Source organism: Typopeltis vanoorti, chromosome 16 (genome assembly GCF_054136105.1).
Source record: "Typopeltis vanoorti isolate ZY-2024b chromosome 16, IOZ_Tvanoo_1.0, whole genome shotgun sequence".
Taxonomy (NCBI): domain Eukaryota; kingdom Metazoa; phylum Arthropoda; class Arachnida; order Uropygi; family Thelyphonidae; genus Typopeltis; species Typopeltis vanoorti.
In genome coordinates this window covers 62,412,356-62,433,738 of record NC_143564.1, presented here as the reverse complement: position 1 = coordinate 62,433,738, position 21,383 = coordinate 62,412,356, and positions in this window count along the sequence as shown.

Genomic DNA, 21,383 nt, shown 5'->3' with positions numbered 1-21,383 from the left:
ATTAACTGCTGATTAACAACCAAGAATAGTGATTATTTTTTGAAAAAATTTAATAATTCAAAGTTAATTAAATAACACGAGTTCCAGAAGTTTATAATAATTTATTATACTTCAGTGATTAAGTATAGTGCTAAAATATTTTTAAGTTCAGTCAATCGCTGTTATGTTGAAACGCTCTTTCAGTTCCTTTTTCGATAAATTGCTTTCTTTGATGATTTAGCTGTTGGGATAAATTGTCCAGTTTTGATCAGTTATGGATTACAGGAGAAATGCTTGCCCACGAATTGTCTTTTAAGGTAACTGTTATTCTATGGATTGCTTTTTGGATAATTATTGCTCCATGAATTGCTATTTTCGGTCGATTGTTATTCCACGGAATGATTGTTTCGTGATTTAATTATTGTTTTATGGATTTCTGTTTTTGGCTCGCTGTTATCTCATTAATTGCTTTTTTTCCTGCTAATTGTTATTTTAAGGATTGCTTCTTTTCGTTAATTGTTGTTTTATGGAATGATGCTTTTTTGGTTAATTTTTGTTCTATGAATTTCTATTTTTTTGTGTGCTAATTATTGCTTCTATTGGGTTAATTGTTGTTTTACAGATTGCTGTTTACGGTCAATAGTTGTCCCATGAATTTCGTTTTCGGCTCATTGTTATTCAATGAATTTGTTTTCGATTAATTGTTATTCTGTGGATTGATTTTTCAGCAAACTGTTGTTCTATTAATTGATGTTTTCGGTTAATTGTTAATCTATGAATTGATTTTTCTGTTTATCTGTTATTCCATAGATTACTGTTTTGGTTAATTGTTGTACTATATATTGCTTTTTTTTCAGTAATTTTTATTCTATTGCTTTTATTAGTTAATTGTGTTTTATGGATTGCTGTTTTCGGCAATTGTTGTTCCGTGAATTTGAATTGCTTCTTCATTCAATTATTGTTGTGTAGATTGCTTTTTTCTGTTAACTGTTGTTTTATGGATTGCTTTTTTCTGCTAACTTTTGTCGTTTAATTGTTTTTTTTTTCAGATAATTGTTACTCTATGCATTGCTTTTTTGTGTTAATTGTTGTTTTATGGATTGTTGTTTTCTCTTTATTGTTCTTCTATGCATTGCTTATTTTGTTTAATTGTTATTTCATGGATTGCATTTTTCCATCAATTGTTGTTCTACGGTTTGTTTTTTCTATTAATTGTTCTATGAATTTCTCTTTTCGTCTAATTATTATTCTATGGATTGCCTTTTTTTTTTGGTTAGAAGTTTTATGGATTGCCATTTTCGGTTAAGTATTGTTCTATAAATTGCATTTTTCGGTTAATTGTGTTTTATGGATTGCTTTTTTTTATTTCTGTTAGTTGTCCAATGATATTTGGTGAATTTTCCGCGTCACATTTTGTTCCGTTAGTAATTAAATTGGAATTATTTTCCGTAAATAATTTTTGCACAGTTGATTCGTTATTAGATTAAGAACGTACGTTTCTAGACTAAAAAAAACTAAGTTCTGTTAGACTAGAACCTAAGTGTTATTAGATCAAGAACTAAAGCAAATTAATAACATTATTTATTAGTTAGTTGATATCATTAACACTATAGCAAGTGTCACTGAATTCCTCACTGGAGTTATAATCAATGGAGAATGGGTTCGAACTGCGCTCGTTCCAATATATATTTCACACTAAGCCCGGTCTGATTCGTTATTACTCATATCCAGTCCTCAATGTTGCGAAGTTTATACAATACGAAACCGATTTTCCTCACATAGCTCGCCGTGGGAAAATATCCTCGTCACGACCGTCTGCTTACAATATAATAAAAGCATATGGCTTTTTAACGACTTTTGAAAAAGCACTTACTTCGATTATAGGGCGAAAAATAGTGGACGTACACTAAAGTATATCAGAAAGTGAAGATGCTTCGTTGTCCTGAAGAGCATTTTTTCTCAATGAGGAAAAATACTAAACCAAACAAAAGATTAATAAGGATCGATCAATACTCCTTTTACTCCTTGGAGTAAAATCTCCACATTTTTAGTATTTCTCTTGTACTACATGGAAAATAAATCCTCTTCTCTCTGAAAATATAACGACTTACTTCTCGAGTGTTTCGTCAAATGTCATCACTGGTTCGACATACTGTCAGAAAAAGTAAGCCTTGGATGTTTCTCCAATCCATCACTTGTAAGTGAATAGCTACCATCCTATGCAATCTTCCTTTTTCAAATGTTTGAAAAATTGACCTTTTCTTGTCCTTTCCTTTTCTTGACATTTCGCAGCCTCGGTTAAATTTCAATGACCGAGATCAGTTACTGTGATTCTCTATCCCTATTCGAGCTCTTTCTTCCTGCTTGAGGTGGGGGAGGGGGGGGGGATCAGTGTTATCTTGGTAAGAACCGAAATCTGCTTTCCATAGCTTTCTATGATGATTATGAAACAAGAAATAGTCATTTAAATTTTGCAATTATTTAAATTAAATATCCCGAAGAAAACGAAAGCTGAGAAACTGAGTATGGCATTTAGAAAACTATCTATTTGAAAGGAATGCGCAATCTCTACTGCATTACAATTTCACTCAAATTGCAGATATTAACCAGAGCACTGAAACAATATTGGAGAGCTTTCTGAAAGAAAAAGAATGTGGTTAAGGTTTTTGTTATTAGTTATTAGCACATTTAATTTACGTAAGTAATTTACTTTAGATTAGTTTAATCATTCAATTAATTTAACGACGATTCCATTTCAGAAGCTGAAGTTCTTATTGTCGAGGAGACGTTCAAGAAATACACTAAAAAATAAAATCGCATTAATACATGGGCATGCGAGATTTCGATTTTGGCGGTTGTAATGACGTTCACTGAAAATGACTTGTGACGTAACATACCATACAATGCTTAATTAAACTAAAAATCGACTAGTTTCGTGTGCAAATTTGTACTGTTCAAGGCATCGGAGGTATAGTATGGCAAACACCTGCCGCTTTCACGTGATTTACTTCACTAACACTCGTCTAAAATGGTGCGATTCTATGACTGGGGAAAAAAGGACTGGAAAGTTGTAATTATTTATTTATTTTAACAACGTTAACAACTGAAATGGATCCATTTTTGTGGTTTTGCATTATCGTATCAAAAACGCTATCATAAGGACAAAAAATCATAATAACCTTAAAAATGCGGACTTAAAGGAATGACATTGAAAGCAGGTTATGTAACGTAGAACATTAATTTGTAATAGGATAACTGGCTTCAGTTTGAAGCCAGTCAACTACAAGGTCACAAGGTTATTACTACCCGCAATGGGAGATCTTCCTCCAGTGGTGGGTAAGATACAGGCTGAATATCATTAGTTATTAAGATTCGAAACCAGATTGAAAATTAATTAGTGAAAACATTAATTTCTTTCCCACAAGATTGTTTAGATTTCGTTTGATAAATTGATTCTTTTTTTTTTTTTTTTTGTAAACTTGTTATTAATTTCTACGAATGACCTTCCAAGACAAGTATCGGCCTCTAGTGGCTCGTATGGTAACTGTGTAATTAACAAATACATAAATATAAATATGCAGTGTGAGAGAGAGAGAAAGGATAAAGATCATTTGGATTATTTTCTTCTTCTTTTTACATGTATTTTGTGAGATTTGATGAATATTTGAAAAGAAAGAAAGAAAGTTGTTGCTTGTTATTAATTGCTACCGAAGTAACTCAGGCTATGAGGCCAGTGTATTATGTCTGTTAAATGCGTGTGTTCTTCTAACTGGTTTGCCTGTTTGACGGATAAAACCCTGTTTCCTGGATCCTTACTCACAATAACTTTTTTTCCAGACCTCAAGGAACACTTCAGCCCGAACTAAAGTAACAAAACATGCGTTTATTTTCAACAGAATCCGTTCAAGGACTTCTACACTCCATCTCCAAAATATAAAAACTTTTTTTTATATATTTCTATGGCATTAGTAGGATTATGTGAGTGGAAATAATTAAATACAAACTCCTAAAAAAAAGCGATGTCATCTGAACTCCAGATTACTTTACATGAGTTCCACTGAGTTTTAAATCAGACAAAGAGCAAAGTGACTTTATTTAAATAAATGCTTAGAAAAATACTACGAAATTAAAAATGTTGTCAAATTGTTTCGAGCTAAGATCAAATCAATAATTGAAACTTTGCACTAATCCATCCATGTTTCAGTTAAGTTCGTATCCACTAATTTGAGCTTCTCTTCGACAAAGTAATAATTCAAAGGCTTGTAATGAGTTCATCTGTTTCCTTTGCTGCCGATATTTATTACCACGTGGTAATCTCCACACATACAGTGAATAATGCATGGAAAACAGACACGGTCGAATACCATGCGACACGTACATTAAATGAGTATCTCCGAAAATGTGCCTCTGGTTTGGGCAATTACATGAATAATAAAATTTTTCAGCTCTCTCTCTCTCTCTCTCTCTCTAATATCAGCGTATCTTCTCGAAACACAAACCAAGTAAAGCTGTGTGCTACACATCCACAGGTGCGTGTTGCCTGCCTACTAGGTGTCGCATTTCCAAGTTGACGCCGAAATGATAGCAATAAATCTGTTCCGTTACAGAATAACCCCTAGAGAAGCGCTATAAAATTTTACGATTCCAACTATACCCGGTCTGTCTAAAGGAATAGCTAACAGTTATCGAAGCACCATTCACAAGCGCCTTTCCGTTTCTAGGTAACTTCGACAGCTTCAATGACTCCTACTGCAGTTTGAAAATACATAAAGGATGATCAGATCAGAATAACATATTCATGTACAAAGGAATCTTCGTTAAGGACTTGAAACAATACCTTAGAGTAACGGTTAGAATTACATCTGGAATCGGTCATTTTCCAGTTTAATGAATCTAACTTAGATTATTTTTATATTTAAAATGAATAAAATATTTTAATTTTATACCATGTGATGTTTAAAATGGTTAAAATTTGTTTAAATACTTTGTCAAAGAATGTAGGCTAAAACGTTGTGACAGGCTTTTCTATATTTTATCGTTTAAATTAAAAGTTTTAACAGAAGATTAGAATGGATAGAAAGATTTTTTTTTTTTTTTTGAACTTCCGTAGTATTTACGATTATATAAATTTCGTATAAACAGTATTGGATTTAAATCTCATGTGTTTTTACATATCCGATGGAAACATACATATAAATAAGTTTGTATGTAACTCCGTATTCTACAAAAAAAATAGACCGAATAAAAATGAATAATAATTAAAAAAAAACTCAATTTTCTTTCCTATTATCAGCGTTCAATAAACAGAGTTTTATACATCATCTTGACTTTCTAGATAAAAAGAAAGCGCATAATAATTATGTGCTTAGAAATGTTCAAATATTCTAAATCCGAATATTCTGAAAACAAAAAGATAAATCCAATCTCTCAAAAATGTTTTCCCTTTTGGAGAAAAACAAGATTGTGGAAGTCAAATGATAATATCTCCGATTACTAACTTTAATTAGATTTAGTTTGGAGAACGGTTTTAGTGTGACACTGAAGAGGAATTTATTGAGAATAACAAGCGGTGTACAACGAGTATCAGAAAGCACACGTGATGGTTTTTTCCGCGTTATGGTACAAACAGCGAAAAATTCATTAGCACAAAATGAAATGAAAAACTACAATTTTAATTACTGACATCTTTTCGTTTTCACAAATAAGTAAAAATTACCTTATAAAGAGGATAAAAACATTGAAAAGATTTATAATGCGCTATTATATTTCAGAGTTAAAATGTACAGTGTACAGAGATATCCTTTAATTCAGTTTTCATAAAATTGGTCACCTTTAATTATTGTACTAAGAAATTAACTAAGTTTATATATTAAAATAGAGGATATTATGGATGCATCCATAATTTATAGCCAAATATAGAAAGAAACTGAAAAGTTTTAAGCTTAAATTAAAGAGTTGAGTTTTATCTTTATTATTTAAGTTGAAGAAATTTAATTTTGAAATTTTACTTTTATTATAAAAATATAAATGCATCTATAATGTTCTCTGATCTGTGATCTTAGTTTCGCAAAATGAAAATAATTTCGTTCTCTATATTAGTATTAAACATATACAGTTCATAATATCGTATATACTGATACTAGATCTATAATGAAGATAGTCTACATTAGTTGGAGTTTTCCTTGGAGGGTAATGGAGGGCAATGCTGTAGCCAATGACGTTCTAACTGAGGCTTGGCTATTGCTGTTACCCTCCTGCCATGATCAGAGCTTTAATAGCTCAATAACATCTTATCCATACACTGTCCTCTACAGATAACGGGGAAGATGAAAAGCATTCTTGCTTCGCCCCTCTAAGCCAGTCCTTATAAGGATAAGGACATTAGTTGGAGGATTGATTCATTAAATCCAATACCCTCGGAGAGTGTAAAATAGTATGTGATATATGTAATATCTAGTATAAGAAGATCATACTTCACAGGATCATTTCTGTAGTATGGTTAGCGTTCATCTTTGTGAACTTTTCTCATAGGTGATTAGCAAATCGTCTAGCTAAGCGCAAATTGTAGTATAGTATATGTTAGCTCAGTTATTATCGGCAAAGCGTCTCATAGAGGCACTTGATAATAAACTACAGCAGCAGATACAGAATAAACCCCGGACTGGGGCAAGAATAACACACTCGGTCGTGGGAATAGCTTAGCCCCCCCCCCCCCCTCACCAGCCATCTCATCGAAAGCGTCGGCGCTGAGCAGATTTTTGGTTTTACTCCCTTTGGTGGTGGCCGCTTCCAAGTAGTAGTAAGGAGTGAACAAACAAGAGACAAACTACTTGCAGGATTCGAGTGTAATGGAAAAACAATAGTTCCATTTTTGGTAGGGAGCATTACCAAACTATTTAGAATCCCCAGATTCCTTTAGAATATATTGAAACCGATGTAAAGATCATCCACGAAATATTCGGGAAATGGGGCGTTGTACACAAGGTGGAAGTCCTAAATGACGCAGAAAACCCCAAATGGAAGTCGGGTGAAGTCCACATCTCCCTCGAGATGAAAACGCCCGTTCCCAACTTCATTATTATTGGATCCGCCAGAGTAATGATAAACTGCCCTGGTGTAAAAAAAACAATGTTTTAGATGTGGTGCCTTCACTCACCTTGGGGCAGACTGTCCTAGAGTGAAATCTAAAAACTGCCTCAAAGCAGGCCACAACCAAGACAACTGTGAGTCAGCTTGCCTGAAATGTGGGGTCATTGACCACAAAGTGGACACATGCCCATCCAGAACCCTTGCTGAGAGGATGGGTGGTGCAATCACGCCAGCAACTCCACCAAGCAATGGAAATGACAGCACAGGAAGCTTCTCCTCCTTTCGAGGCTGCTCCTGATATAACAGAAATCCATACCTCCACGTCTAAGAAAAACCGTAAGGGGAAGAAAACTTCCACAAGCAGTAAAATCCAACAAGAAGAAACAGTCATTATTGAAACCATAAATACTAATATAGATACTAATACAGATATAGATAGGGAAGAAGGAAAGATGGAGGTGAACACCAACACCTCCAAACGGCCATTAAGCCCACAGGAAGAAGAGTTGGTAACGCCCAAAACAGCAAAAGTATCTGAGACCGCCCACCCAGAAGTCCCTCACGCGGAAGCAGGGGAGACTCTCAGCCATCTCATCAGAGGTATCCCAGGGATGGCGGAAAAATTCAAAGAAGCGATGAAAAAAATAGGAGAACCTGAACTCCTCCTCACAGGGGAACATGGATCTGACATCGTCAGCGCAAAATGGGGTGACATCTTCGTTGATGACATCAGCAAAGTCACCCCTGAGCAGGTAGAGGTAGCCCAGGATTTAGAAGCGGAGGCAGCTTCGGCGTTCTTCATAGCTCTCTGCAAACTAGACATGGCCAAGGGAAGTGAGGTGGCCAAAAGAATAATAACTGCCCACAACAAAAGAGAGACACAGTAACCACCTTGTGGGGTTTCTGTACACAGCTTCACCGGTTTCAGCTATCACAGGTGGGGGAGGACCTGAGAATCCGAGCGGCGAAGGCTTACAGCGAGGCGGTGCAGTTCCTTGTGAGCTGCATCACTCGGGCCAGATCCTTCCTCCACCTCTAAGTTTACCTTTCAATTTTTGCTTTTCTCTGTACTTTTGTTTTGTTTGTTTTGTTGCATGTTTCCTTTTTAGGATTTTTCCTTTTTGTAAAGTGAAAAATCAACGACCGTTTTAGAAACGCCCCTGGGGGCAAACAGCTAAAACAGGTCAACTGAGGCCTCTTTAACCTACTCTACCACTATGCACTCTATCTTTATTTCCTCTCCTACTATCTGCTGACTTTCAGCCTATCTTACTCTACAGGCGGATGATGAAGATTTGTTGAACTCACAAATTATTATTATAATGGATGGCAATCCTGTAGCTAATGAAGTTCTAACTGAGGCGCGGCTATTGCTGTTACCCTCCTGCCATGATCAGAGCTTTAATAGCTCAATAACACCTTATCCCTACATTGTCCTCTACAGATAACGGGGAAGATGAAAAGCATTCTTGCTTCCCCCCTTTAAGCCAGTCCTTATAAGGACTATAAGGACATTAGTTGGATTCTACTCAACAGCATTGTTAGTTCAATAATGGGATCGATTTTTACGAACTCTCCCCCCCTCTCAAAGTGTAAGTAACGGGGAAATTTCTTTTAAGATTTATTACATCCTTTAGTAGTTAATGCGATGCTTGTAAGACCTGTAGTTCGCACATCAGTCAGTACAACAGCAGCTCCTTTCGTTCCCTATTTCTCTGAAGCAGAAGAGATTGATTAAGGACAACAGATTTTTATCACCATCTGCTTTCGCCCGCCTGCACTTCGTCTAGAAGCAAACAAAAATATCCTCAAGGGAACACATGTTTGCTTTCTTAAAACTTAGTATTCAAATGAATTTGCTGTGGAACAAAAAAAGTAACAAATTAAGGGAATCGGAAGACACAAAGGTCTTCAGTTAAAAAACACAAAAGAATTTTTTTTCGCGCATATTTCTCAGATGCACATTTTAATTGGTTCTTCGTATAGCTGCAGATGCAGTTGTTTTCTAGAAATACGCAATTGCTCAATTAGGAAGTATCTTTCACATAGATAAGATCGAAATATGGAATGTTACACTACGCGTATCTATGAAAAGTAAAGAAAACATCAGACATAAAGAAAACCGTATAAGTTCTCTAATATGTTGTATGGAACAAGATCTTTCAGATTCACAATTCCCGTACAGCGTCGTTAGCCACCATGTCAACTCACATCACAAGTAGTTATGTGTACCATCACATTCTCAATATGTATACTTTTATTTCTTGTAGCCTCAAGCATTAAGTCCTAAAGCAAAGAGGCAGACAAAGCTTAACTCTTACGATTTTTACTTCTTTTGCAGATACGAGGACATTGTACATATCCATGCTCGTGCTCTTCCGAGCCCCCAAGGTGTAAAGACGGTGTTAACATCATTACAGACGGATGCGGTTGTTGTTCGATATGTGCGAAGCAGGAAAATGATGTATGCGATAAAGTACAACTGTGTGACAAGCAGCGCCACCTGGAGTGTGTCTATGAAGGGCCTTACTCCTCTCATGGAGTGTGCAAAGGTATGTAACGGACTAAAGAAAACATGAAATATTCTACGTTACAAGGAAATGCTACAGGCATTAATGAACTATATGTAGTACATTTTTTTGTGTGTTAGTGCGTGTTCGTATTTAATTCAGTTGTGTGGCAGCGGCTGTTGTAACTTTAATCCAAGTTCTTTACTTGAGTCTGAACGTGTTTCGTTGTGCATGCACCAGATGGCTTTAATGCGTTTATTTGCTGTTTGCCTTGAATGCGTAGAAAGTTTTCATTACATGCCTTTTTAATTAACATCCTTTTCACTAAAATTAGCCCGTTCAACACTTTTTTGGGTAAAATGTGAAATCTTAATAAGTGAATTGGTTCGTGCAGCTGTTTACTTTTTTATGACGTTGACCACTAAAAGTAAGGATAAAATGAGCTATTTACTTAAAAACGAAAGAGAGAGAGAGAGAGAGAGAGAGAGGGAGAGAGGCTTAACACGAACAAATCTAATAAAGCATTAGCCTTTATTTATTTTTTTCTTTTGCCTGAATTCTTAAGTTCTTAAGTGAATTTTGTCTTTGTTATGTGATGAATTAATAGAAACAGCTTTCAGCCACAGAGAGAGTTACAAAGACATTAATCATCCAGTTTAAAATTACTGAGAATAATGCATATAAGCTATTTTGTTGAATATGAATACACTTATTAGCCAAAGCATTTTGATAACCAGACTGTTTAGGGGATGGTTCATACTGGTTATCGTTCATGCTGGTTAGCGTCAAAAAACAGTGGATGAATAATTTGCTGACAGATGTTTATTTCAATTTTATGTGGTCTACAGAATCCAGGCTTTCTACCGTGCTATAGAACAGATTCCAGATGAGTACGAAAGAGTACAGAGACAATATAATCAGGATATTAATTCAGGAGAGAGTCACTTTTTTCAGAACTGGAGAAATATCATTAGGAACCAGAAATCTTTTGTCGTCTGAGCTCCTGAATTTTTCGATATATTTCTAAAGAAAGTCTAAGAGAAAGAACGCATTACAGTATGAACCAGAGTATAGCAGATCCTTTTCCTTTTTTTTTTAGTTCTGAGCTTTAGGGTGTATTGGGTGTATTCTGTTGACGTTTATATTCTGTTGACAAATATGAAACTCATGACCATCATAGTGACACTCATACTGACCGTCAGTGATATCTAAATGCATATTTGTATGTCCCTTCTTTCTCTTTTTCCTTCCAATCCACCCACTCCATCTTCCACTGATATGTAGCAGCTAGAATAGCTTGTTACTAAAGAATTTGCTATTTATCTAAGGCCACTGTGAATTTTCTGCATGTTTTACTTCGAGTGACATCCTTCTTTAGGTTCTATATCTAATGACATTTAATATGATACAAATCCTTTAAGATATATCATAAGATTCATTTAAATGATTAATTATATTATTCAAAATTAAGTCGATATTGAATACCACATTATGTCTTAGCCGAATAAGAAAATCAAAGATAGGAAATCTAATCTAAGAGTTTCATGCCGATCAATTACATTGTCTAAGATATCAAGAAAGGTTAATTGATCAATAATTATGAATTTTATTTTGATGATTCAAGTAATTTATATACCAATAAACATCTTAAAATACTGTGCATAAGCTTCACGTTTCCCTGAAAAGCTGATTAAGAAGTCCTCACAAAAAACTGAACATTCACCAATTGATTCCTCCTTTTGCAGTATTCCGTCCTAAGTGTACGCTGTATGTCAGTTCGTGGACACCATGCAACGCGACATGTGGACCCGGTGTATCTATCCGGACGACGAACAACAACTCGGATTGCCAGACGAAGAATGAAAGCAGATTATGTGAGATTCGTCCCTGTGATACCCCGGATCATACGACAACTAACATTATGGGAATTCGTCATCATCAGCACAGGGTAAGTAACATTTCATGGGCATTGTAAACAATTTAATCAACAGAATATTAGGTTCTCGTATATCCTTAATTCTAGTATATCCCTAATCTAAAATGATGTAGCTAATCCTTCTGACACTTTTTAGTTTGGAATTTCCAAACGAAAGTTTTGAATTTATTTATTGTTGCAACAGCTCGAATTCACACACAATAAAGATATCAAAAAAAAAAAACATTAACTGAAAAAAAATTATAATATTAGTACATATTTTATTTTCATTTTTAATATAGCATTGATCGGTGCATAACTTTTGAAACATCGTGAATATAATTGTCTTAGGGAAATATTTATGGCTATTCGATGTTTCTCAATCACTGTAGGATACATTAGAAAAACTTTGTTAAATGGATGCTAAAACTAATTATTAAATCTAATTATGAATTCAACGTTACCTTTTTGTACGACGCACTATCTACCACAAATCCTTTTTTTCTAGATCTATTCAGCCCAAGTTTACCCCCCTCCACTCCCAATAATACCAGATTAGAATCGATCTTATTTATCTCATTTGCTTTAGTCATTCAATAGAAAAAGGGCATTTTGTTGATCATCTGGTTTCTGAAAAAAATGTCATGTTAAACTAAGATTGAACGTGGTCTCTCTTCGCTGAATACATTTAACTTTAAAAAAAAAAATGCATGATGAATTACACGTCGAATTTTTTTTTTTTTTTTTTGATTAAGGTTGCCTCTATCTTGTACCACGTTTTAACGTAGATCAGTTCAAATCAAGCAGCCAAAGTCATATTGGAAAGTTCATCACTATGCAGGTGAGTTAGCCTGAAACCATTGTATTTGCAAATGGCATTTGTGATGAGTTGCGTAGATCGAAGTGGAGTGTCATAAAGCTGTCGGATGAATCTGTCTCAAAAGTGCGCTGCTTCCAAAAAAGGTCTTTGATGTTTCAAAAAGATGAAAATAAATCTTTCATGTTTCTTATCCGTGTTATTTTGAATTTTTTTGATAATAAAGTCAATGCACAACTTTGTTATGGAAACAGTTTGTTTTCGGAGCACTTTGTACGAGACTTCAAAAATTCCCATATTCATCACATCCCGCATACAAGTGGGAGTATTTGACATTCTTATAAGGTGGTCTTAGCAGCTCTGATAACGTGCAGAAACCTTGAAAGTATAGTGAAACTCTGCGCAAGTATTGATCAGTACTAACATCCGCCTACACATGCACACACACACACACACACACACACACCTGTCTCTGCAATCGATTTATTTTCTCAACTGTATTCGTAAACGGTAGGGATAGATGGGAGGAACGGGGGGGGGGGGGGAGATGAACAAGATGAGCCAAGTGTACTATTTGTTCGGTCACTCCCAGTTTGCTACTTTGCAAACTCATAAATATGCAGCTGGAAAGTTTGTAGTTGATAGACTCCATACATCCGATAAAGGCGACTGGAAACAACAATTTCTTTTTTTTGTCTGTTGTTTGTGATCGCTGTAACAAAGAGAATATCGAGAAACGTATTTATATGCAGTGCCTAATAAGGAGTCTCATGCAAGCAGAAAAATATGAATACAAAATTTCATATATTCTCTCTCTACGTTTTGTTTAACTTCTATTTTATACTAATACAAACATAACACTACTGCAAAAAAAGTTATTGAAGAGTTTACGTTCATGAAATTATGAAACTAGAGAACCCGGAGGAAATTCCTAAGAGCGCTTGTACTTGATTATCCTAAGAGAAATAAAATTTCCTATTTATTCTAAATAAGACTTCGTTTTAAAGATGGAGACTGTATTTATTACATCTATACATTGAAGTCGGTTAGCAATTTGTGGTACTCATCCTAGTAAGATCTTTTTTTTTTTCTTGAAGGTATTCCTCTTCAATAGGATTTATCTTTTTTCTTCTTCTAATTTTAAAAGAAAGACAGAAAGGATAAAAGGAAAATAGAAGGAAACATCACATATTTATATGGCAATCAGCTCTCATAACAAAAGGCAAGCAACCATAATATCGTGTATGGATTCAGTAATGAGACTGTTTACATTAAAAGTTTGATATCCAAACGTAGCCTGCGGTTATCCTTTTAATGTGAAGACCATGCTAACTTTGGTGGCAGTATGTATACCAGACAGATCTTTATCTTTATATATGAGATAATTATTATTTAATTGGTTTAATTTTTTTTTCTTGTATAGTTACCGCAAAACCATCTAAATGCTTACGGCAAATGTGTTTTTTCTTCTTTGTTTTATGTTTTTATATTTAATGGAAACGAATTGCCTGTAGGAATGAATTAAATGAACATCTAATGTTCATTCTAATCTCCAACACATTTAATCGCATCTAATCTCCAACATTTCGTCTCTGTCACAGAGATATCATCCAGAGGCAACACCATGAAATGGAATGGATTAGAGTTAAAGTCTTACGAAGGAGGAAATCATCTACGAAGGTAGACCTGACAATCTACTGTTGTTGCAGAGGTTTATTTTTATTTTTTTGTTTTTTTGTGGCGCTTCAAATCTTTCAGTCCGTCCAATCTGTGGGTGCAAGAAACTTTGTGCACACAAAAGGAGGAAGGGAAAGAGTTCTTATTTAGGGTACATCTGACCCAAGAGGGATATCTAACCAGAAAGCAACAAAATACTTCCTCACACTTCTCAGCGTACAGATTATATGACACTATTACTCCAAATATTCGGGGAACCTCAAAAAGAAAGAATAGTCAGAACTTTAAACAAACAAATTTCTGTAGGGATTTAAAACCTCACATAAGCTTGACATCCATCCATCTCCCCACTAAAGATCAACTGTTTTCCCTCCTGGTTCCTGTCGTATATCCACTATCTCGTGATATTTCCGCCCATCATTCAGGTTACCATTATCCACTAAAATAGATTCTGCAAATACCTCCGTCTCTTTAAATCCAACCTTAGATAACTTCCCCGATCTCTTGATCTACCCTTTAATTATTTGTATCCTCATACCACTGAAGAGCCAGTTGTACACTTCGATGATCATGGCCGAATTTATCTTGCATGTTCTTAGTTCAGTTTCGCTTTAGTGGGATGAAAAACCCGATTTATTTCGTAGGGCAAATTCTGTTTCTTTGGTACAAAGCCGGTTTACTTGCCTTCAGGCGAAAGAATGCTTTTATCACAGATAAGTGTTCCTCCTATCAGTAATGAGCATAGAACTTTAGTTGTTGCCCTGTCAAAGGGCGCATGCGCGGCATCCTTGCAACTGTCCACAAAAAATACGTTGAATCTTGAATCGGATTTATTTCTAAAAATATTCGTGTGTTACCGATCATCGACAATCATCAGTAAAAGAAGTTTCTAAGTGCATACTAAATGAACTTTACTTATTCCAGTTCCCTAAAATAGCTCTCTAAAAACCTGCCGGCGAAAGTTACGAGGCAATTTGCTATCTTCTATAAGTTTTTTTTTCCCCAACTCTCACTTAATAATTCCTAAGGAAGCCATGATTTGATCTTTTTGCTGAATTCACTCAAGAAAACAGCCACTTTTTCTAGAACACACTTAAGAAAATTGCTTTTTTTATACTCTATTTAAAATGCAATGTATGAGAATTGTGAGTATTTGCCGGCTTCGTATTTGGCAGCATTGAGACAGTTATCCTCCTGAGATGCATTTGCTTGATGGGCACCAATTACAGTCGTGATTTCGTTCGTTTTATGATAAAAAAATAATCCGATTTGTACACATTTATTTCTTTAACTGTCTTTAATATTTAACTCTCACGGCAATCTAGAAATCCAATAACATGAGATGACTCGTGTTACATATTTTAGGCAAACTCTTATCAACAATGCGCTGTTATTTGAAATTTTATATTCTTTTACACGCGCGTAAGGCACGAGTCTTCCATAACAATGGCTACTTTAAATTAACTTAATAGTTATGAAAAAAAGAAAATGGCGAAAACAAAAACAAACATGTTTTGGATTTTTGTGCTATTTTTACCATTTTAGGTATTACACATTGAATTATTTTCTGAGATATCTTTATTGAAGAAAGCACAATCATGTCTTACATTTATTTGAATGGAAATTTCCTGAAAATACATTATTGTGTTGATGTGTTGGTTTAAATATTTCACTAGAGCATTATTTGGTTTATATTTCTGTACTTTTCTATTTCTATTTATTTAATATTATATAATCTAGTATTATTGAATAATTAATGAAAAAATTTCTATCTCTATTTCAGATGAACCACCTTTGTCGAGCTACAATAAGAAGTATTCGACCCGTTCAGCTGACTGACGGTCAGACTTGTGTCAGTGTTCATACTGTCCAGCCTTCCTATTGTGGATCGTGTTACGGAACCACTTGTTGTGGACCGACATCTTCTTTCACGAGAAAGCTGAAGTTCGTGTGTGATGGAGTGAACACAGAGAAGTTGTACATGTGGATTACCAAATGTTCCTGTGATGGAAACTGTCCGAATGCAACTGCAGCGATGGACGCCTTGAGCGATTCTGAAACATCAACGTTGTCTACAGAACACCTGGGGAATACTTAATCACCAACAGACAAAGAATGCTTTTCTTTAAGAACCATCGAGAGGAATCTGGGGCTGTCCTCTCCGATCTGATCATCATGGTTGTCTTCTCACCTTAAAAACATGCGCAGAAGTCCTAGAACCATAGCAACCATTGTTGTGAACATCCTATAATGACATCAGTAGGAAGAGAACACGGACTTAACAAGTCTTCCTGTACGTCATATCCGACTGCTGTTCCTAAGTTACAAATGCGATGGAAAGGAGTTAAAACCCAAATTTGTTGGAATGGGAGGGGGGGTGGGGCGGATAAGAGGGACATTTCTTGAAACTTAAGAGTTATGAGGATATCTGTAGGTTATCCATAAGTAGGGTAGAAGAATTAGGATAATCTATCAAACAGCAATAGAAAAAACATTGTTTACAACAGAATAATCACAAGTATCGTAGTAGTCTGACGAAGCGGTGTCAAAAATCGGATATGAGCATTACGAGCAACGAATGAGAACCATTAGAATTCACTTTCATGGAATATTGTAGAATGGAAATGGGGTGGGCATCAATCTGTACTCTCACTATTAATAGGCTAGAATTAGCAAGGGGAAGTTCTGATTCACGAATGGAAGAAGAAGAATCGATCAAAAACTTTCCCTTTGATAGTCAGCGATTCCTGTACAAAATTTAAAGAATTTATTTCTAATCCTAAGCCTTTTATAATTCCGAAACTGAGACCTAGCAGCACATTATGTAAACTATGAAGTCCTTTTGGGGATTTATCAACTATATTTGTATGGTATTATGAATAGTTCTTCAAGCAAATAATAATGGTGCAGGCCTGGAGCCGTTCTTGAAATTTGGAGTCATTCAAACCAAACAATGAAATTTTGGAATCATCGAATTGATTTTTAGGAATCAGCCGTATGAGTGTATACAACATGGCTTACTGTGATAAACCTACGGTAGCAATAATTTCGTGCAAATCAATGAAAACCTGGAAATCTCAGTCGAGAGTCGGTATTTTGGAAGTGCCTTTTGATCGAAGTATTAGACCAATCTCCATAAATGTTGAAGTTAATTTAAAACAAATGGCAAATAGGCAATTGATCCTTATAGAAATAATGTCAAAGTAAAAGGAAATGTTCTTTATAAGGACATAATGAAGTATTTATTATCCGGTTAACAATCACTCATACATAGCACGTACTATTGCTTTTAGAATGCCGTCAAGAAGAATTTGTGTTTGTATTGACGAACGGAACTGCGAGCTATAACAACATGGACAAAGAATGACTCTACCCAAACAGTATGTAGAATAATTTGGTAAAAATGAGGCGTGCAATTAAAATCAAAAGAAAGTGAAGAAATGTGTAAATCTGGAGAACCATTGAATTTTCACGACGTCAATAAATTCAAAACTATTTCAGTTTAAGACACTGGAAGCCGTGCGATCGACATAACGACCACCATGAAAAGCCTGTTCATAACTTGAACAGGCTTTTCAAGGATGAATTGTTTTAGCATGATTTGATGCTGTTTCTTTCTGCTTTTTATGCCAGCGAAGACTCGTGTGTACTGCACTGGCCAAGGTAAAAGGACTTCACAGTGTAGGGGCGGATTTAGTGTATGCACAGGTCCCGAAGATTACAATAGAAGATTTGAATGGATTTTAACATAATAACAGAGGATTGTAATAAATATTATACTGTATAATGAACTGCTTAATAAATATGATTGTCTTTTTCATTGTTATAATCGCAACAATAATCAGAAGCTTCTTTGTGGTTGTTGGCAGGTCGCCATTGTTTTTCAACTGACACGTTAAACCATAATTTGGTTAGGGAAATCTCAATGAAAATTTTACAGAAGTATAACAATAACAAAATTTTTATTGGGGGAAAAAAGTCAATTATTTTTCATCGTATTTCCTCATGTCAGAAATAAATTGAAAGAATATGAAAGGAAATTTATAGTTGAAATCTGCCTTGAATCTTCTCCTCTACGAGGAGCTCAACTAAGGAACTGTTGCTCTAAGAAACTGAAAACAAATAAAAGCAGAATATTTCTGTGAGAATGAGCAAAATCGAAGATTTTCTATGCTTTTTAAAGTGAAGTAAAAAAAAAAAAACTAGTTTGTCTAAATGAATGTTATTCAAATAAAATGATTACTGCAAGTGTTTTTGTAGGTAAATGTACATAGCAAGTATTATTCTACAGCAAAGTGTAGTTTCTGCTGTGGCTAGTTTAGAAAAAAAACAATATCAGAATAATCAGAATAAACGTTTGCGATTAGACAACATTGTGTTTTGTTTAAAAATAAAAATCAACGGTATCTGTACTCTAATACTGATCTGCGCGGATAGATGGCAGCATTAGTAATTGTTATATTTTGTGTTTCTAAAATGGAAATTTGTATTAAAAAAAAAAAAAACATGTTTTGCCTTTAATTGGTTGATTTCAAATACTGAACCCTACAGCTAGTAAGACTGAAACAGCTGACTAACAGAAATTTTACAAAACCATAACAAACCACTACTTATTGATCGTTAAAGAAATGGAAAGCAAATTGGATTTTCCACTACAAACGCATCAGTCACTAATGAGGACATTTTCCCCAACAAATGGCCAGTATGAAGTCCTCCAGTTTTAGGTTTGTTGTATTTTCAAACTGCATTGTTCGTGATTTTATTTCTTGTTTTCTGTTGTTACGAATAAAATAAAATTATTATTACCAAACTAATGATACTTTTCTTGGTGATTTCTGCATTTTCCAAAAGGCATTTTGGTCTTATTCTAACAATTTCAGTTTTATAATTGCTTCTTTAAAAAAAAAATATTAACGCATAAAATGAGTATATAAATCTATACAATTATACAATTTTGAAAACAGACAATAAAATAGCATTTAGAAACAAAGCGAGTATAAATCTAGTTCTATTGTTGTGCAATTTCTAAAGCAGACGATCGGTAACATTGTCTATTCATTGTCTACTTTTTTTTGTCTTTTTTGTCAAGTAAATTTCTACTTAATTATTGAACAATAGGAAATAACATTTGAAATAAAAACAATAATTAAAACTCATTAATATGGTGATTGACTACATAACAACATCGTACGAAGATACTCAATGCAGATAATATTCGGAATTTTAAAAAAAAGTTCACTTTTCTTTAGATGAGTTTTTATAATACCAAAAGGTTGTTTTTCTTTATTTGTTTTGAAAAAGGCTCTGAAAGCGAAAAATAAATGAAACACTGGATATTCTGTAAAAAAACAAACAGATTTAAAGTATAATTCATCTGAAAAACACTGCACTTTGCTGACACTCCACATTAAAATTACAGATAATCTGTAGTAATGCAACGAAGCAGGAAGAACGCGTGTGTGTGTGTGTGTGTGTGTGTGTGTGTGTGTGTGTGTGTGTGTGTGTGTGTGTGTGTGTGTGTGTGTGTGTGTGTGTGTGTGTGTGTGTGTGTGTGTGTGTGTGTGAAAATATGCACTAATTCTCTTTGCCATTTTCACGCTGAATGCGTTATCAGCAAAAGGATTCACCACGTTGTGATGTTCAGAGCTTTCAACCGCATTCAATTACGTTTCTGGGTATTTACGAACGTCGTGAACCCAATTCAAATTAACACAATGTTCGCGTTTGCAGAAAGCGGCATGTTTTCCCTAATCGTCACGTATATACGGGAATTCAACAGATAAGAGTTTGTGGATTTTAATATTCTGACTTCAAATTGCATTATGACGCGATCCTACAGCGCTCTTACAAGGTGTATGACGATTTGATGGGAGAAACACGCCCCGAGATGCTCCCTAAATGAATCTTTAGAAGGTTAATTATTGAAACCTTTATTTGGCTAACACTAGAACCTCTGATGCAGAAGCGGTTGTTGGTCAACAGTGAGCACAAACAGAAACTGGATCTGGTAAAGCGAAGATAGGCATTGTGTTGATATAATGACACTACAATCTCTCTCTCTCTCTCTCTCTCTCTCTCTCTCTCTCTCTAGCATCCAAAATAATAATAATAATAATAATAATAAAATAATAATAATATCGGTCATTAGTGATATTTTTCTTCTCTAAATCGGGCCACAGGGTTCATATTTCATACTACAGCATCAGTAGTTAAAGAACTTCTCTGAAATTCGAATGTCTCTAAATGATTTAATGAGGAACAGCTGGAAAATATTTTCAAATAGAAAATGATATTTAGATCAACCAAATGCATCACCAGTACCAGCACGAAACAAGTCGGATAATAATAAAGTCAGAGTGCAATATCGTATACGGAAAATACAATACATTTATAATTAAAAGTATTTTTGGTTATTTTATGTATTCATGATTGTTAAATAAACATTGTTTAAATAACAATTAAGAACTTCAGTTGGAGAAAACAAATACTAAGCAATTCGTCCCAGGTGTCATTTTAGAGGCGGGTGGGAACCCATAATTAAGAATTAACATTGTTTCAGGATGCACTGTGAATCACTGTGAATCACTACTGATTCAATTATGATTGATTTCAGGTCAAATAACATCAAATGAAATATTATTATACCGACTTCCTTCTATTTCTCAGTACCCCTTGATCCCACAGGTAGTTTCCCCCTCAGCGCCAAACAGCACACGGAAACCGAACAGAAATAACGCATGGTTCTCCGACAGGTGTCGCTTCGTGAGCCTATTACCAACGTCTGTCACACTTTCGAGAAAAATGCAAATTATGTCGACATCCTGCGGTAACATCCGATGGCGAAAACAGAACGGCGTCAGATGACGCATCACCAGTCGAATGAGTGATATTTTACGAACAGTCCATCGATCTGTATCCACTGTGGATATATTTAGGTGCGTGACTGAGTGACGTAGATTTTGAAACCGAGTGTCAATCAATAAGATACTTGAATAACGACAAGAGACGCAGAGAGCTGTGTTTGCTGTTAATTTATTTAATTTAGTAATAAACCTTATAAATTGTTAATTTTTTCAAACGAACCAAAATGTGTTAGCTAATGGTAATTAATAGCAAATGCAACTATGAGGCCAAGTAGTGATGAGTTCGAATTCTAGTTGACCTTTTCGAACTCGTGAAAAGACATGTTTTACTTCTAACTGAATTATTGGTTTTTTTTGTAAAATGAAGTAAAACAATTTTAAAAGTGGTTTCCTACATCACCAGCGGAAGCTAAAAAATAAATAAAATCTTGGCGATGTTGTTATCTCCTCGGTGGTCCAAATCGCATGAGCTTAAGATAGATTTCAGTGTTTGAATCTCGTAGGAATTGGGAAGAACAGCGAAAATGATTCTT